General features: G+C 44.7%; 8 non-coding genes across 8 annotated transcripts; all 8 read right to left on the reverse strand.

The window, feature by feature from the left end:
* Window positions 1-391: 391 nt before the first annotated feature.
* On the reverse strand, window positions 392-473 carry trnal-aag (transfer RNA leucine (anticodon AAG)). Its single transcript has one exon. It is a non-coding gene; the product is annotated as a tRNA-Leu (tRNA).
* A 2,838-nt stretch (window positions 474-3,311) lies between these two features.
* trnal-aag (transfer RNA leucine (anticodon AAG)) lies at window positions 3,312-3,393 on the reverse strand. Its single transcript has one exon. It is a non-coding gene; the product is annotated as a tRNA-Leu (tRNA).
* A 2,836-nt stretch (window positions 3,394-6,229) lies between these two features.
* On the reverse strand, window positions 6,230-6,311 carry trnal-aag (transfer RNA leucine (anticodon AAG)). The gene has a single exon. It is a non-coding gene; the product is annotated as a tRNA-Leu (tRNA).
* A 2,839-nt stretch (window positions 6,312-9,150) lies between these two features.
* Window positions 9,151-9,232, reverse strand: trnal-aag (transfer RNA leucine (anticodon AAG)). Its single transcript has one exon. It is a non-coding gene; the product is annotated as a tRNA-Leu (tRNA).
* A 2,837-nt stretch (window positions 9,233-12,069) lies between these two features.
* Window positions 12,070-12,151, reverse strand: trnal-aag (transfer RNA leucine (anticodon AAG)). The gene has a single exon. It is a non-coding gene; the product is annotated as a tRNA-Leu (tRNA).
* Window positions 12,152-13,554: 1,403 nt separating this feature from the next.
* Window positions 13,555-13,636, reverse strand: trnal-aag (transfer RNA leucine (anticodon AAG)). The gene has a single exon. It is a non-coding gene; the product is annotated as a tRNA-Leu (tRNA).
* Window positions 13,637-15,040: 1,404 nt separating this feature from the next.
* Window positions 15,041-15,122, reverse strand: trnal-aag (transfer RNA leucine (anticodon AAG)). The gene has a single exon. It is a non-coding gene; the product is annotated as a tRNA-Leu (tRNA).
* Window positions 15,123-17,961: 2,839 nt separating this feature from the next.
* Window positions 17,962-18,043, reverse strand: trnal-aag (transfer RNA leucine (anticodon AAG)). The gene has a single exon. It is a non-coding gene; the product is annotated as a tRNA-Leu (tRNA).
* Window positions 18,044-18,906: the final 863 nt, after the last annotated feature.

The raw sequence follows: 18,906 nt of genomic DNA on the forward strand, positions 1-18,906 counted from the left end.
CCGGTGTCTCCGGGACGGAAACGAAGGAAATTGGAGAAATTCAATAACATATGACATCAAAATTCATCGGAACGATTTTCCCATTCGCCAGAAAGCCAAGTAACGATGAATCGACTCACCGCAGGACTTTGTTTCACAACAGCGATGAAATAGCAGTCTCCATTCGGTTCCAGTAAAATCTCAACATGCTTGGAACATAAAGCAACAGTAGAGCTGTTCTGCAATTTTCCACGCGGAGGCAAACACGATCAAGACAGCATAGACAATTTGGCACTTTCCCACTACACATTTAATTCCCCGGGAAGCAAATCAAATTTTTTGTGAACAGAAGTACAGCGGGAATGGAAACGGCATTTTAACAAGCTGTGCCGTTGCAAGTGAACAGGAGAAAGGGCAGGGGTGGGATTCGAACCCACGCCCCTGTCGAGACTGGAGCCTTAATCCAGCGCCTTAGACCGCTCGGCCACACTACCAGCTGCGCTGCCGCCCCATTTTCTTGCATTTCCAATTGAGCTCCTGCATGACAACAGATGGAAAGTCACGTGAAATGGGTTCCATGATTCCTCTCCGACTCGCACGGCTGCTTGGATGTGCCGGCTACAATATCAATTTCGCAACAAATAATGATAGCTCATCAATCCGGATAAAAATCAATGGTAAGCAGAGGCTATCTTCTCAGACTCTTTTCAGCTACAAATGTATCTGTGAGTGCGTGAGCAAACATGTTCGCTTATGATTTGGTCAAATAACCATGAACTGCTTGACATTACTGCAATTTCGATTCTTACTTTGCTAAATGATTTCACCCATTGCTCGAAACAGGACAACTTTCAAGTTTACACGGAACATGAAACACACCGGACTACAGGGAAAATGCACAAAGCTGAGCAGGCCGTGTTCCACATCATACCGTGCAGCATAGTTTCAGTCACTGTGTCTGTTTTGCAGAATAAGAGTCCCAAAGAATGTTCTCCAGCCTAAAAGCGGAGGTAGCATTACAATCCGAGAACGACAGATCACAGTGTGAGGATGCTCTGACCTCGGGGCCAGTTCGAGATGCCACTTTCCTTGCCTTTTACCTAAACCGTGCAATTGGCTGCAGGGATGTTCACACCTGGACATGAGCCACATCGATACAACTGAGTTGGAAACCTGCGTGGGAATCGACGAGAAGCGACTCAATAAATCTTGCTAAATTCCATGGTGCTTATTAGAAATGCAGTTTCTGTTCACCTCAATTTAAAAGGCAGTTTTTGAACATAGTAACTGAAATCAAAAGCTAATTATCTCACCCCACCCCCCACTCCGGGAGAGGTGCTAACTGCACTTGATTGCTTTTTGTTCTCGATGTGAAGAGCTCTCACGCCTGAGTCACCTTCACGCCTCTTGTTGCTGAGTGACTCAAAAGAAGGAGTTTCACCAGAGCTGCAACTGCCTCACTTTCCCAGTCGCTCTCCCCGTTGACATTTTCCTGCTCATCAGTGATTTAAAGAAAAGCAAAAGGATGCGATGTTATTCTGCAGCCTCTTTGTCGATTCCTCCGTTTAAATTCCAACATGGCTTAGATCTCGGGGCGCACCTTAATACTAGCTTTGAAAGCACAGGTCCAGAGCTTCCTCTGAGAGTGCAATTTCTTTCATTGCTGTTGCTGATTGAATGAGCCGCTAACGTGCGAACTGCTCCAAAACATGATTCAGGACCTCTGGTGCCAATTCTCGCACTTTGAATAACGACAGACAGCTTCCAAATGAGGCCTTTCAGATACGACTTTGGGGTACATTTGGCAGACAGAATAGTTCAGGAATCCGTGGTGCACTGTGACACCAGCGCATCACCTTCTTCCCTGTCTTTGAACCGGGCCGCCTCAGCAAGGAATGCAAATGCAGTATTGCTCTTCGTGGAAGGATCGGTAAGTACACTCTCCAACTGAATGGCACATGATCAGAAGCAGTTTGTAGAATATCTTTACAATGCTCTGCACAGTAATCAAATGGAAATGCATTGCATTTCACTACGAGAGCAGATTTGTTCAAGCAAATTCGAAGGCAGGTTTGCAGATGGGAAAGCAAGCAGGAAAGCTCCGTTCTTGTCCATGTAAAAGGCTGCAGATGAAGAACAAAACAGTTTCGACCGCGGGAACCTATCTTGCGGAAGGTGAACGTGCTGATCACTATGCTACAGAAACAAGCCCACAGCCGCCCCGCTGCAGCTCAGTGGTATCCGACACTGAAAGTTGAAGACATTCTACCTTTCACCTTTCTGTTTCCAAATGCTCGTTGTTTCATGGGAGTTGTTTAATTTTGGCTGTGTGGTATGCATGGACGAGATACACCGAAGTATCTGTTTTCACCCGGTGTAGCCCAATAACGTTGTGTTGCTTACACCAGCTTTAAAAGGATAGCTTTTTAGCCGAGATGGCCGTCGCAGTCTGTGGCACAATCTTTAGTCTGTTCGACTGCTCACTGGAAAGGTAGTATTGTGAAACACTGCAGAAACGAAGGACTTCCTTACTTTTGCTCCGACTGACCATACTCTGTGAAATTTTCCCAGATTCTCAGTTGAGGAGTTTTTGCAGCTGGAAATTATCTCAGAAAGCTTGTTAATTCGTAATGTATTGAACGAATCGCAAAACAGAAAACATTTGACACGCAACACAAACAAAACTGGCAAACCAAATGCATTTTCAGATACAGTGAGCATGAATGCTAAATGTGAGACACTCCGAGGGCATGAGCCATGAAGTAATCTCACAACTAACATCAGGGCAATTCCAAACCACTCTTTCAATGATACTTGAGCCTCAGTGCACCACCATATCACAGACAATGCTGAAAAGAGAGAAAGAAAGAACATAATAAGAATAGGCCACAAAAAGTGAATTTCACCAATCACAGTCTCGATTAGATTACCTTTCCCTTCCGGTGTCTCCGGGACGGAAACGAAGGAAATTGGAGAAATTCAATAACATATGACATCAAAATTCATCGGAACGATTTTCCCATTCGCCAGAAAGCCAAGTAACGATGAATCGACTCACCGCAGGACTTTGTTTCACAACAGCGATGAAATAGCAGTCTCCATTCGGTTCCAGTAAAATCTCAACATGCTTGGAACATAAAGCAACAGTAGAGCTGTTCTGCAATTTTCCACGCGGGAGGCGAACACGATCAAGACAGCATAGACAATTTGGCACTTTCCCACTACACATTTAATTCCCCGGGAAGCAAATCAAATTTTTTTGTGAACAGAAGTACAGCGGGAATGGAAACGGCATTTTAACAAGCTGTGCCGTTGCAAGTGAACAGGAGAAAGGGCAGGGGTGGGATTCGAACCCACGCCCCTGTCGAGACTGGAGCCTTAATCCAGCGCCTTAGACCGCTCGGCCACACTACCAGCTGCGCTGCCGCCCCATTTTCTTGCATTTCCAATTGAGCTCCTGCATGACAACAGATGGAAAGTCACGTGAAATGGGTTCCATGATTCCTCTCCGACTCGCACGGCTGCTTGGATGTGCCGGCTACAATATCAATTTCGCAACAAATAATGATAGCTCATCAATCCGGATAAAAATCAATGGTAAGCAGAGGCTATCTTCTCAGACTCTTTTCAGCTACAAATGTATCTGTGAGTGCGTGAGCAAACATGTTCGCTTATGATTTGGTCAAATAACCATGAACTGCTTGACATTACTGCAATTTCGATTCTTACTTTGCTAAATGATTTCACCCATTGCTCGAAACAGGACAACTTTCAAGTTTACACGGAACATGAAACACACCGGACTACAGGGAAAATGCACAAAGCTGAGCAGGCCGTGTTCCACATCATACCGTGCAGCATAGTTTCAGTCACTGTGTCTGTTTTGCAGAATAAGAGTCCCAAAGAATGTTCTCCAGCCTAAAAGCGGAGGTAGCATTACAATCCGAGAACGACAGATCACAGTGTGAGGATGCTCTGACCTCGGGGCCAGTTCGAGATGCCACTTTCCTTGCCTTTTACCTAAACCGTGCAATTGGCTGCAGGGATGTTCACACCTGGACATGAGCCACATCGATACAACTGAGTTGGAAACCTGCGTGGGAATCGACGAGAAGCGACTCAATAAATCTTGCTAAATTCCATGGTGCTTATTAGAAATGCAGTTTCTGTTCACCTCAATTTAAAAGGCAGTTTTTGAACATAGTAACTGAAATCAAAAGCTAATTATCTCACCCCACCCCCACTCCGGGAGAGGTGCTAACTGCACTTGATTGCTTTTTGTTCTCGATGTGAAGAGCTCTCACGCCTGAGTCACCTTCACGCCTCTTGTTGCTGAGTGACTCCAAAAGAAGGAGTTTCACCAGAGCTGCAACTGCCTCACTTTCCCAGTCGCTCTCCCCGTTGACATTTTCCTGCTCATCAGTGATTTAAAGAAAAGCAAAAGGATGCGATGTTATTCTGCAGCCTCTTTGTCGATTCCTCCGTTTAAATTCCAACATGGCTTAGATCTCGGGGCGCACCTTAATACTAGCTTTGAAAGCACAGGTCCAGAGCTTCCTCTGAGAGTGCAATTTCTTTCATTGCTGTTGCTGATTGAATGAGCCGCTAACGTGCGAACTGCTCCAAAACATGATTCAGGACCTCTGGTGCCAATTCTCGCACTTTGAATAACGACAGACAGCTTTCAAATGAGGCCTTTCAGATACGACTTTGGGTACATTTGGCAGACAGAATAGTTCAGGAATCCGTGGTGCACTGTGACACCAGCGCATCACCTTCTTCCCTGTCTTTGAACCGGGCCGCCTCAGCAAGGAATGCAAATGCAGTATTGCTCTTCGTGGAAGGATCGGTAAGTACACTCTCCAACTGAATGGCACATGATCAGAAGCAGTTTGTAGAATATCTTTACAATGCTCTGCACAGTAATCAAATGGAAATGCATTGCATTTCACTACGAGAGCAGATTTGTTCAAGCAAATTCGAAGGCAGGTTTGCAGATGGGAAAGCAAGCAGGAAAGCTCCGTTCTTGTCCATGTAAAAGGCTGCAGATGAAGAACAAAACAGTTTCGACCGCGGGAACCTATCTTGCGGAAGGTGAACGTGCTGATCACTATGCTACAGAAACAAGCCCACAGCCGCCCCGCTGCAGCTCAGTGGTATCCGACACTGAAAGTTGAAGACATTCTACCTTTCACCTTTCTGTTTCCAAATGCTCGTTGTTTCATGGGAGTTGTTTAATTTTGGCTGTGTGGTATGCATGGACGAGATACACCGAAGTATCTGTTTTCACCCGGTGTAGCCCAATAACGTTGTGTTGCTTACACCAGCTTTAAAAGGATAGCTTTTTAGCCGAGATGGCCGTCGCAGTCTGTGGCACAATCTTTAGTCTGTTCGACTGCTCACTGGAAAGGTAGTATTGTGAAACACTGCAGAAACGAAGGACTTCCTTACTTTTGCTCCGACTGACCATACTCTGTGAAATTTTCCCAGATTCTCAGTTGAGGAGTTTTTGCAGCTGGAAATTATCTCAGAAAGCCTGTTAATTCGTAATGTATTGAACGAATCGCAAAACAGAAAACATTTGACACGCAACACAAACAAAACTGGCAAACCAAATGCATTTTCAGATACAGTGAGCATGAATGCTAAATGTGAGACACTCCGAGGGCATGAGCCATGAAGTAATCTCACAACTAACATCAGGGCAATTCCAAACCACTCTTTCAATGATACTTGAGCCTCAGTGCACCACCATATCACAGACAATGCTGAAAAGAGAGAAAGAAAGAACATAATAAGAATAGGCCACAAAAAGTGAATTTCACCAATCACAGTCTCGATTAGATTACCTTTCCCTTCCGGTGTCTCCGGGACGGAAACGAAGGAAATTGGAGAAATTCAATAACATATGACATCAAAATTCATCGGAACGATTTTCCCATTCGCCAGAAAGCCAAGTAACGATGAATCGACTCACCGCAGGACTTTGTTTCACAACAGCGATGAAATAGCAGTCTCCATTCGGTTCCAGTAAAATCTCAACATGCTTGGAACATAAAGCAACAGTAGAGCGGTTCTGCAATTTTCCACGCGGAGGCAAACACGATCAAGACAGCATAGACAATTTGGCACTTTCCCACTACACATTTAATTCCCCGGGAAGCAAATCAAATTTTTTTGTGAACAGAAGTACAGCGGGAATGGAAACGGCATTTTAACAAGCTGTGCCGTTGCAAGTGAACAGGAGAAAGGGCAGGGGTGGGATTCGAACCCACGCCCCTGTCGAGACTGGAGCCTTAATCCAGCGCCTTAGACCGCTCGGCCACACTACCAGCTGCGCTGCCGCCCCATTTTCTTGCATTTCCAATTGAGCTCCTGCATGACAACAGATGGAAAGTCACGTGAAATGGGTTCCATGATTCCTCTCCGACTCGCACGGCTGCTTGGATGTGCCGGCTACAATATCAATTTCGCAACAAATAATGATAGCTCATCAATCCGGATAAAAATCAATGGTAAGCAGAGGCTATCTTCTCAGACTCTTTTCAGCTACAAATGTATCTGTGAGTGCGTGAGCAAACATGTTCGCTTATGATTTGGTCAAATAACCATGAACTGCTTGACATTACTGCAATTTCGATTCTTACTTTGCTAAATGATTTCACCCATTGCTCGAAACAGGACAACTTTCAAGTTTACACGGAACATGAAACACACCGGACTACAGGGAAAATGCACAAAGCTGAGCAGGCCGTGTTCCACATCATACCGTGCAGCATAGTTTCAGTCACTGTGTCTGTTTTGCAGAATAAGAGTCCCAAAGAATGTTCTCCAGCCTAAAAGCGGAGGTAGCATTACAATCCGAGAACGACAGATCACAGTGTGAGGATGCTCTGACCTCGGGGCCAGTTCGAGATGCCACTTTCCTTGCCTTTTACCTAAACCGTGCAATTGGCTGCAGGGATGTTCACACCTGGACATGAGCCACATCGATACAACTGAGTTGGAAACCTGCGTGGGAATCGACGAGAAGCGACTCAATAAATCTTTTTAAATTCCATGGTGCTTATTAGAAATGCAGTTTCTGTTCACCTCAATTTAAAAGGCAGTTTTTGAACATAGTAACTGAAATCAAAAGCTAATTATCTCACCCCACCCCCCACTCCGGGAGAGGTGCTAACTGCACTTGATTGCTTTTTGTTCTCGATGTGAAGAGCTCTCACGCCTGAGTCACCTTCACGCCTCTTGTTGCTGAGTGACTCCAAAAGAAGGAGTTTCACCAGAGCTGCAACTGCCTCACTTTCCCAGTCGCTCTCCCCGTTGACATTTTCCTGCTCATCAGTGATTTAAAGAAAAGCAAAAGGATGCGATGTTATTCTGCAGCCTCTTTGTCGATTCCTCCGTTTAAATTCCAACATGGCTTAGATCTCGGGGCGCACCTTAATACTAGCTTTGAAAGCACAGGTCCAGAGCTTCCTCTGAGAGTGCAATTTCTTTCATTGCTGTTGCTGATTGAATGAGCCGCTAACGTGCGAACTGCTCCAAAACATGATTCAGGACCTCTGGTGCCAATTCTCGCACTTTGAATAACGACAGACAGCTTCCAAATGAGGCCTTTCAGATACGACTTTGGGGTACATTTGGCAGACAGAATAGTTCAGGAATCCGTGGTGCACTGTGACACCAGCGCATCACCTTCTTCCCTGTCTTTGAACCGGGCCGCCTCAGCAAGGAATGCAAATGCAGTATTGCTCTTCGTGGAAGGATCGGTAAGTACACTCTCCAACTGAATGGCACATGATCAGAAGCAGTTTGTAGAATATCTTTACAATGCTCTGCACAGTAATCAAATGGAAATGCATTGCATTTCACTACGAGAGCAGATTTGTTCAAGCAAATTCGAAGGCAGGTTTGCAGATGGGAAAGCAAGCAGGAAAGCTCCGTTCTTGTCCATGTAAAAGGCTGCAGATGAAGAACAAAACAGTTTCGACCGCGGGAACCTATCTTGCGGAAGGTGAACGTGCTGATCACTATGCTACAGAAACAAGCCCACAGCCGCCCCGCTGCAGCTCAGTGGTATCCGACACTGAAAGTTGAAGACATTCTACCTTTCACCTTTCTGTTTCCAAATGCTCGTTGTTTCATGGGAGTTGTTTAATTTTGGCTGTGTGGTATGCATGGACGAGATACACCGAAGTATCTGTTTTCACCCGGTGTAGCCCAATAACGTTGTGTTGCTTACACCAGCTTTAAAAGGATAGCTTTTTAGCCGAGATGGCCGTCGCAGTCTGTGGCACAATCTTTAGTCTGTTCGACTGCTCACTGGAAAGGTAGTATTGTGAAACACTGCAGAAACGAAGGACTTCCTTACTTTTGCTCCGACTGACCATACTCTGTGAAATTTTCCCAGATTCTCAGTTGAGGAGTTTTTGCAGCTGGAAATTATCTCAGAAAGCCTGTTAATTCGTAATGTATTGAACGAATCGCAAAACAGAAAACATTTGACACGCAACACAAACAAAACTGGCAAACCAAATGCATTTTCAGATACAGTGAGCATGAATGCTAAATGTGAGACACTCCGAGGGCATGAGCCATAAAGTAATCTCACAACTAACATCAGGGCAATTCCAAACTACTCTTTCAATGATACTTGAGCCTCAGTGCACCACCATATCACAGACAATGCTGAAAAGAGAGAAAGAAAGAACATAATAAGAATAGGCCACAAAAAGTGAATTTCACCAATCACAGTCTCGATTAGATTACCTTTCCCTTCCGGTGTCTCCGGGACGGAAACGAAGGAAATTGGAGAAATTCAATAACATATGACATCAAAATTCATCGGAACGATTTTCCCATTCGCCAGAAAGCCAAGTAACGATGAATCGACTCACCGCAGGACTTTGTTTCACAACAGCGATGAAATAGCAGTCTCCATTCGGTTCCAGTAAAATCTCAACATGCTTGGAACATAAAGCAACAGTAGAGCGGTTCTGCAATTTTCCACGCGGGAGGCGAACACGATCAAGACAGCATAGACAATTTGGCACTTTCCCACTACACATTTAATTCCCCGGGAAGCAAATCAAATTTTTTTGTGAACAGAAGTACAGCGGGAATGGAAACGGCATTTTAACAAGCTGTGTCGTTGCAACTGAACAGTAGAAATGGCAGTGGTGGGATTCGAACCCACGCCCCTGTCGAGACTGGAGCCTTAATCCAGCGCCTTAGACCGCTCGGCCACACTACCAGCTGCGCTGCAGCCCCATTTTCTTGCATTTCCAATTGAGCTCCTGCATGACAACAGATGGAAAGTCACGTGAAATGGGTTCCATGATTCCTCTCCGACTCGCACGGCTGCTTGGATGTGCCGGCTACAATATCAATTTCGCAACAAATAATGATAGCTCATCAATCCGGATAAAAATCAATGGTAAGCAGAGGCTATCTTCTCAGACTCTTTTCAGCTACAAATGTATCTGTGAGTGCGTGAGCAAACATGTTCGCTTATGATTTGGTCAAATAACCATGAACTGCTTGACATTACTGCAATTTCGATTCTTACTTTGCTAAATGATTTCACCCATTGCTCGAAACAGGACAACTTTCAAGTTTACACGGAACATGAAACACACCGGACTACAGGGAAAATGCACAAAGCTGAGCAGGCCGTGTTCCACATCATACCGTGCAGCATAGTTTCAGTCACTGTGTCTGTTTTGCAGAATAAGAGTCCCAAAGAATGTTCTCCAGCCTAAAAGCGGAGGTAGCATTACAATCCGAGAACGACAGATCACAGTGTGAGGATGCTCTGACCTCGGGGCCAGTTCGAGATGCCACTTTCCTTGCCTTTTACCTAAACCGTGCAATTGGCTGCAGGGATGTTCACACCTGGACATGAGCCACATCGATACAACTGAGTTGGAAACCTGCGTGGGAATCGACGAGAAGCGACTCAATAAATCTTTTTAAATTCCATGGTGCTTATTAGAAATGCAGTTTCTGTTCACCTCAATTTAAAAGGCAGTTTTTGAACATAGTAACTGAAATCAAAAGCTAATTATCTCACCCCACCCCCCACTCCGGGAGAGGTGCTAACTGCACTTGATTGCTTTTTGTTCTCGATGTGAAGAGCTCTCACGCCTGAGTCACCTTCACGCCTCTTGTTGCTGAGTGACTCCAAAAGAAGGAGTTTCACCAGAGCTGCAACTGCCTCACTTTCCCAGTCGCTCTCCCCGTTGACATTTTCCTGCTCATCAGTGATTTAAAGAAAAGCAAAAGGATGCGATGTTATTCTGCAGCCTCTTTGTCGATTCCTCCGTTTAAATTCCAACATGGCTTAGATCTCGGGGCGCACCTTAATACTAGCTTTGAAAGCACAGGTCCAGAGCTTCCTCTGAGAGTGCAATTTCTTTCATTGCTGTTGCTGATTGAATGAGCCGCTAACGTGCGAACTGCTCCAAAACATGATTCAGGACCTCTGGTGCCAATTCTCGCACTTTGAATAACGACAGACAGCTTCCAAATGAGGCCTTTCAGATACGACTTTGGGGTACATTTGGCAGACAGAATAGTTCAGGAATCCGTGGTGCACTGTGACACCAGCGCATCACCTTCTTCCCTGTCTTTGAACCGGGCCGCCTCAGCAAGGAATGCAAATGCAGTATTGCTCTTCGTGGAAGGATCGGTAAGTACACTCTCCAACTGAATGGCACATGATCAGAAGCAGTTTGTAGAATATCTTTACAATGCTCTGCACAGTAATCAAATGGAAATGCATTGCATTTCACTACGAGAGCAGATTTGTTCAAGCAAATTCGAAGGCAGGTTTGCAGATGGGAAAGCAAGCAGGAAAGCTCCGTTCTTGTCCATGTAAAAGGCTGCAGATGAAGAACAAAACAGTTTCGACCGCGGGAACCTATCTTGCGGAAGGTGAACGTGCTGATCACTATGCTACAGAAACAAGCCCACAGCCGCCCCGCTGCAGCTCAGTGGTATCCGACACTGAAAGTTGAAGACATTCTACCTTTCACCTTTCTGTTTCCAAATGCTCGTTGTTTCATGGGAGTTGTTTAATTTTGGCTGTGTGGTATGCATGGACGAGATACACCGAAGTATCTGTTTTCACCCGGTGTAGCCCAATAACGTTGTGTTGCTTACACCAGCTTTAAAAGGATAGCTTTTTAGCCGAGATGGCCGTCGCAGTCTGTGGCACAATCTTTAGTCTGTTCGACTGCTCACTGGAAAGGTAGTATTGTGAAACACTGCAGAAACGAAGGACTTCCTTACTTTTGCTCCGACTGACCATACTCTGTGAAATTTTCCCAGATTCTCAGTTGAGGAGTTTTTGCAGCTGGAAATTATCTCAGAAAGCCTGTTAATTCGTAATGTATTGAACGAATCGCAAAACAGAAAACATTTGACACGCAACACAAACAAAACTGGCAAACCAAATGCATTTTCAGATACAGTGAGCATGAATGCTAAATGTGAGACACTCCGAGGGCATGAGCCATGAAGTAATCTCACAACTAACATCAGGGCAATTCCAAACTACTCTTTCAATGATACTTGAGCCTCAGTGCACCACCATATCACAGACAATGCTGAAAAGAGAGAAAGAAAGAACATAATAAGAATAGGCCACAAAAAGTGAATTTCACCAATCACAGTCTCGATTAGATTACCTTTCCCTTCCGGAGTCTCCGGGACGGAAACGAAGGAAATTGGAGAAATTCAATAACATATGACATCAAAATTCATCGGAACGATTTTCCCATTCGCCAGAAAGCCAAGTAACGATGAATCGACTCACCGCAGGACTTTGTTTCACAACAGCGATGAAATAGCAGTCTCCATTCGGTTCCAGTAAAATCTCAACATGCTTGGAACATAAAGCAACAGTAGAGCTGTTCTGCAATTTTCCACGCGGAGGCAAACACGATCAAGACAGCATAGACAATTTGGCACTTTCCCACTACACATTTAATTCCCCGGGAAGCAAATCAAATTTTTTGTGAACAGAAGTACAGCGGGAATGGAAACGGCATTTTAACAAGCTGTGTCGTTGCAACTGAACAGTTGAAATGGCAGTGGTGGGATTCGAACCCACGCCCCTGTCGAGACAGGAGCCTTAATCCAGCGCCTTAGACCGCTCGGCCACACTACCAGCTGCGCTACAACCGCATTTTCTTGCATTTCCAAATGAGCTCCTGCATGACAACAGATGGAAAGTCACGTGAAATGGGTTCCATGATTCCTCTCCGACTCGCACGGCTGCTTGGATGTGCCGGCTACAATATCAATTTCGCAACAAATAATGATAGCTCATCAATCCGGATAAAAATCAATGGTAAGCTGAGGCTATCTTCTCAGACTCTTTTCAGCTACAAATGTATCTGTGAGTGCGTGAGCAAACATGTTCGCTTATGATTTGGTCAAATAACCATGAACTGCTTGACATTACTGCAATTTCGATTCTTACTTTGCTAAATGATTTCACCCATTGCTCGAAACAGGACAACTTTCACGTTTACACGGAACATGAAACACACCGGACAAGAGATACTTGAGCCTCAGTGCACCACCATATCCAGACAATGCTGAAAAGAGAGAAAGAAAGAACATAACACGTTGTGTTGCTTACACCAGCTTTAAAGGATAGCTTTTTAGCCGAAATGGCCGTCGCAGTCTGTGGCACAATCTTTAGTCTGTTCGACAGCTCACTGGAAAGGTAGTATTGTGAAACACTGCAGAAACGAAGGACTTCCTTACTTTTGCTCCGACTGACCATACTCTGGGAAATTTTCCCAGATTCTCAGTTGAGGAGTTTTTGCAGCTGGAAATTATCTCAGAAAGCTTGTTAATTCGTAATGTATTGAACGAATCGCAAAACAGAAACATTTGACACGCAACACAAACAAAACTGGCAAACCAAATGCATTTTCAGATACAGTGAGCATGAATGCTAAATGTGAGACACTCCGAGGGCATGAGCCATAAAGTAATCTCACAACTAACATCAGGGCAATTCCAAACTACTCTTTCAATGATACTTGAGCCTCAGTGCACCACCATATCACAGACAATGCTGAAAAGAGAGAAAGAAAGAACATAATAAGAATAGGCCACAAAAAGTGAATTTCACCAATCACAGTCTCGATTAGATTACCTTTCCCTTCCGGTGTCTCCGGGACGGAAACGAAGGAAATTGGAGAAATTCAATAACATATGACAACAAAATTCATCGGAACGATTTTCCATTCGCCAGAAAGCCAAGTAACGATGAATCGACTCACCGCAGGACTTTGTTTCACAACAGCGATGAAATAGCAGTCTCCATTCGGTTCCAGTAAAATCTCAACATGCTTGGAACATAAAGCAACAGTAGAGCTGTTCTGCAATTTTCCACGCGGGAAGCGAACACGATCAAGACAGCATAGACAATTTGGCACTTTCCCACTACACATTTAATTCCCCGGGAAGCAACTCAAATTTTTTTGTGAACAGAAGTACAGCGGGAATGGAAACGGCATTTTAACAAGCTGTGTCGTTGCAACTGAACAGTAGAAACGGCAGTGGTGGGATTCGAACCCACGCCCCTGTCGAGACTGGAGCCTTAATCCAGTGCCTTAGACCGCTCGGCCACACTACCAGCTGCGCTGCAGCGCCATTTTCTTGCATTTCCAATTGAGCTCCTGCATGACAACAGATGGAAAGTCACGTGAAATGGGTTCCATGATCCCTCTCCGACTCGCACGGCTGCTTGGATGTGCCGGCTACAATATCAATTTCGCAACAAATAATGATAGCTCATCAATCCGGATAAAAATCAAGGTAAGCTGAGGCTATCTTCTCAGACTCTTTTCAGCTACAAATGTATCTGTGAGTGCGTGAGCAAACATGTTCGCTTATGATTTGGTCAAATAACCATGAACTGCTTGACATTACTGCAATTTCGATTCTTACTTTGCTAAATGATTTCACCCATTGCACGAAACAGGACAACTTTCACGTTTACACGGAACATGAAACACACCGGACAAGAGATATTGAGCCTCAGTGCACCACATATCACAGACAATGCTGAAAAGAGAGAAAGAAAGAACATAACACGTTGTGTTGCTTACACCAGCTTTAAAAGGATAGCTTTTTAGCCGAGATGGCCGTCGCAGTCTGTGGCACAATCTTTAGTCTTTTCGACTGCTCACTGGAAAGGTAGTATTGTGAAACACTGCAGAAACGAAGGACTTCCTTACTTTTGCTCCGACTGACCATACTCTGTGAAATTTTCCCAGATTCTCAGTTGAGGAGTTTTTGCAGCTGGAAATTATCTCAGAAAGCCTGTTAATTCGTAATGTATTGAACGAATCGCAAAACAGAAAACATTTGACACGCAACACAAACAAAACTGGCAAACCAAATGCATTTTCAGATACAGTGAGCATGAATGCTAAATGTGAGACACTCCGAGGGCATGAGCCATAAAGTAATCTCACAACTAACATCAGGGCAATTCCAAACTACTCTTTCAATGATACTTGAGCCTCAGTGCACCACCATATCACAGACAATGCTGAAAAGAGAGAAAGAAAGAACATAATAAGAATAGGCCACAAAAAGTGAATTTCACCAATCACAGTCTCGATTAGATTACCTTTCCCTTCCGGTGTCTCCGGGACGGAAACGAAGGAAATTGGAGAAATTCAATAACATATGACATCAAAATTCATCGGAACGATTTTCCCATTCGCCAGAAAGCCAAGTAACGATGAATCGACTCACCGCAGGACTTTGTTTCACAACAGCGATGAAATAGCAGTCTCCATTCGGTTCCAGTAAAATCTCAACATGCTTGGAACATAAAGCAACAGTAGAGCTGTTCTGCAATTTTCCACGCGGGAGGCGAACACGATCAAGACAGCATAGACAATTTGGCACTTTCCCACTACACATTTAATTCCCCGGGAAGCAAATCAAATTTTTTTGTGAACAGAAGTACAGCGGGAATGGAAACGGCATTTTAACAAGCTGTGTCGTTGCAACTGAACAGTAGAAATGGCAGTGGTGGGATTCGAACCCACGCCCCTGTCGAGACTGGAGCCTTAATCCAGCGCCTTAGACCGCTCGGCCACACTACCAGCTGCGCTGCAGCCCCATTTTCTTGCATTTCCAATTGAGCTCCTGCATGACAACAGATGGAAAGTCACGTGAAATGGGTTCCATGATTCCTCTCCGACTCGCACGGCTGCTTGGATGTGCCGGCTACAATATCAATTTCGCAACAAATAATGATAGCTCATCAATCCGGATAAAAATCAATGGTAAGCTGAGGCTATCTTCTCAGACTCTTTTCAGCTACAAATGTATCTGTGAGTGCGTGAGCAAACATGTTCGCTTATGATTTGGTCAAATAACCATGAACTGCTTGACATTACTGCAATTTCGATTCTTACTTTGCTAAATGATTTCACCCATTGCTCGAAACAGGACAACTTTCACGTTTACACGGAACATGAAACACACCGGACTACAGGGAAAATGCACAAAGCTGAGCAGGCCGTGTTCCACATCATACCGTGCAGCATAGTTTCAGTCACTGTGTCTGTTTTGCAGAATAAGAGTCCCAAAGAATGTTCTCCAGCCTAAAAGCGGAGGTAGCATTACAATCCGAGAACGACAGATCACAGTGTGAGGATGCTCTGACCTCGGGGCCAGTTCGAGATGCCACTTTCCTTGCCTTTTACCTAAACCGTGCAATTGGCTGCAGGGATGTTCACACCTGGACATGAGCCACATCGATACAACTGAGTTGGAAACCTGCGTGGGAATCGACGAGAAGCGACTCAATAAATCTTGCTAAATTCCATGGTGCTTATTAGAAATGCAGTTTCTGTTCACCTCAATTTAAAAGGCAGTTTTTGAACATAGTAACTGAAATCAAAAGCTAATTATCTCACCCCACCCCCCACTCCGGGAGAGGTGCTAACTGCACTTGATTGCTTTTTGTTCTCGATGTGAAGAGCTCTCACGCCTGAGTCACCTTCACGCCTCTTGTTGCTGAGTGACTCCAAAAGAAGGAGTTTCACCAGAGCTGCAACTGCCTCACTTTCCCAGTCGCTCTCCCCGTTGACATTTTCCTGCTCATCAGTGATTTAAAGAAAAGCAAAAGGATGCGATGTTATTCTGCAGCCTCTTTGTCGATTCCTCCGTTTAAATTCCAACATGGCTTAGATCTCGGGGCGCACCTTAATACTAGCTTTGAAAGCACAGGTCCAGAGCTTCCTCTGAGAGTGCAATTTCTTTCATTGCTGTTGCTGATTGAATGAGTCGCTAACGTGCGAACTGCTCCAAAACATGATTCAGGACCTCTGGTGCCAATTCTCGCACTTTGAATAACGACAGACAGCTTCCAAATGAGGCCTTTCAGATACGACTTTGGGGTACATTTGGCAGACAGAATAGTTCAGGAATCCGTGGTGCACTGTGACACCAGCGCATCACCTTCTTCCCTGTCTTTGAACCGGGCCGCCTCAGCAAGGAATGCAAATGCAGTATTGCTCTTCGTGGAAGGATCGGTAAGTACACTCTCCAACTGAATGGCACATGATCAGAAGCAGTTTGTAGAATATCTTTACAATGCTCTGCACAGTAATCAAATGGAAATGCATTGCATTTCACTACGAGAGCAGATTTGTTCAAGCAAATTCGAAGGCAGGTTTGCAGATGGGAAAGCAAGCAGGAAAGCTCCGTTCTTGTCCATGTAAAAGGCTGCAGATGAAGAACAAAACAGTTTCGACCGCGGGAACCTATCTTGCGGAAGGTGAACGTGCTGATCACTATGCTACAGAAACAAGCCCACAGCCGCCCCGCTGCAGCTCAGTGGTATCCGACACTGAAAGTTGAAGACATTCTACCTTTCACCTTTCTGTTTCCAAATGCTCGTTGTTTCATGGGAGTTGTTTAATTTTGGCTGTGTGGTATGCATGGACGAGATACACCGAAGTATCTGTTTTCACCCGGTGTAGCCCAATAACGTTGTGTTGCTTACACCAGCTTTAAAAGGATAACTTTTTAGCCGAGATGGCCGTCGCAGTCTGTGGCACAATCTTTAGTCTGTTCGACTGCTCACTGGAAAGGTAGTATTGTGAAATACTGCAGAAACGAAGGACTTCCTTACTTTTGCTCCGACTGACCATACTCTGTGACATTTTCCCAGATTCTCAGTTGAGGAGTTTTTGCAGCTGGAAATTATCTCAGAAAGCCTGTTAATTCGTAATGTATTGAACGAATCGCAAAACAGAAAACATTTGACACGCAACACAAACAAAACTGGCAAACCAAATGCATTTTCAGATACAGTGAGCATGAATGCTAAATGTGAGACACTCCGAGGGCATGAGCCATAAAGTAATCTCACAACTAACATCAGGGCAATTCCAAACTACTCTTTCAATGATACTTGAGCCTCAGTGCACCACCATATCACAGACAATGCTGAAAAGAGAGAAAGAAAGAACATAATAAGAATAGGCCACAAAAAGTGAATTTCACCAATCACAGTCTCGATTAGATTACCTTTCCCTTCCGGTGTCTCCGGGACGGAAACGAAGGAAATTGGAGAAATTCAATAACATATGACATCAAAATTCATCGGAACGATTTTCCCATTCGCCAGAAAGCCAAGTAACGATGAATCGACTCACCGCAGGACTTTGTTTCACAACAGCGATGAAATAGCAGTCTCCATTCGGTTCCAGTAAAATCTCAACATGCTTGGAACATAAAGCAACAGTAGAGCTGTTCTGAAATTTTCCACGCGGGAGGCGAACACGATCAAGACAGCATAGACAATTTGGCACTTTCCCACTACACGTTTAATTCCCCGGGAAGCAAATCAAATTTTTATGTGAACAGAAGTACAGCGGGAATGGAAACGGCATTTTAACAAGCTGTGTCGTTGCAACTGAACAGTAGAAATGGCAGTGGTGGGATTCGAACCCACGCCCCTGTTGAGACTGGGGCCTTAATCCAGCGCCTTAGACCGCTCGGCCACACTACCAGCTGCGCTGCAGCCCCATTTTCTTGCATTTCCAATTGAGCTCCTGCATGACAACAGATGGAAAGTCACGTGAAATGGGTTCCATGATCCCTCTCCGACTCGCACGGCTGCTTGGATGTGCCGGCTACAATATCAATTTCGCAACAAATAATGATAGCTCATCAATCCGGATAAAAATCAATGGTAAGCTGAGGCTATCTTCTCAGACTCTTTTCAGCTACAAATGTATCTGTGAGTGCGTGAGCAAACATGTTCGCTTATGATTTGGTCAAATAACCATGAACTGCTTGACATTACTGCAATTTCGATTCTTACTTTGCTAAATGATTTCACCCATTGCTCGAAACAGGACAACTTTCAAGTTTACACGGAACATGAAACACACCGGACTACAGGGAAAATGCACAAAGCTGAGCAGGCCGTGTTCCACATCATACCGTACAGCATAGTTTCAGTCACTGTGTCTGTTTTGCAGAATAAGAGTCCCAAAGAATGTTCTCCAGCCTAAAAGCGGAGGTAGCATTACAATCCGAGAACGACAGATCACAGTGTGAGGATGCTCTGACCTCGGGGCCAGTTCGAGATGCCACTTTCCTTGCCTTTTACCTAAACCGTGCAATTGGCTGCAGGGATGTTCACACCTGGACATGAGCCACATCGATACAACTGAGTTGGAAACCTGCGTGGGAATCGACGAGAAGCGACTCAATAAATCTTGCTAAATTCCATGGTGCTTATTAGAAATGCAGTTTCTGTTCACCTCAATTTAAAAGGCAGTTTTTGAACATAGTAACTGAAATCAAAAGCTAATTATCTCACCCCACCCCCCACTCCGGGAGAGGTGCTAACTGCACTTGATTGCT

This window comes from Hemiscyllium ocellatum, unplaced genomic scaffold (genome assembly GCF_020745735.1).
Source record: "Hemiscyllium ocellatum isolate sHemOce1 unplaced genomic scaffold, sHemOce1.pat.X.cur. scaffold_1458_pat_ctg1, whole genome shotgun sequence".
NCBI lineage: Eukaryota > Metazoa > Chordata > Chondrichthyes > Orectolobiformes > Hemiscylliidae > Hemiscyllium > Hemiscyllium ocellatum.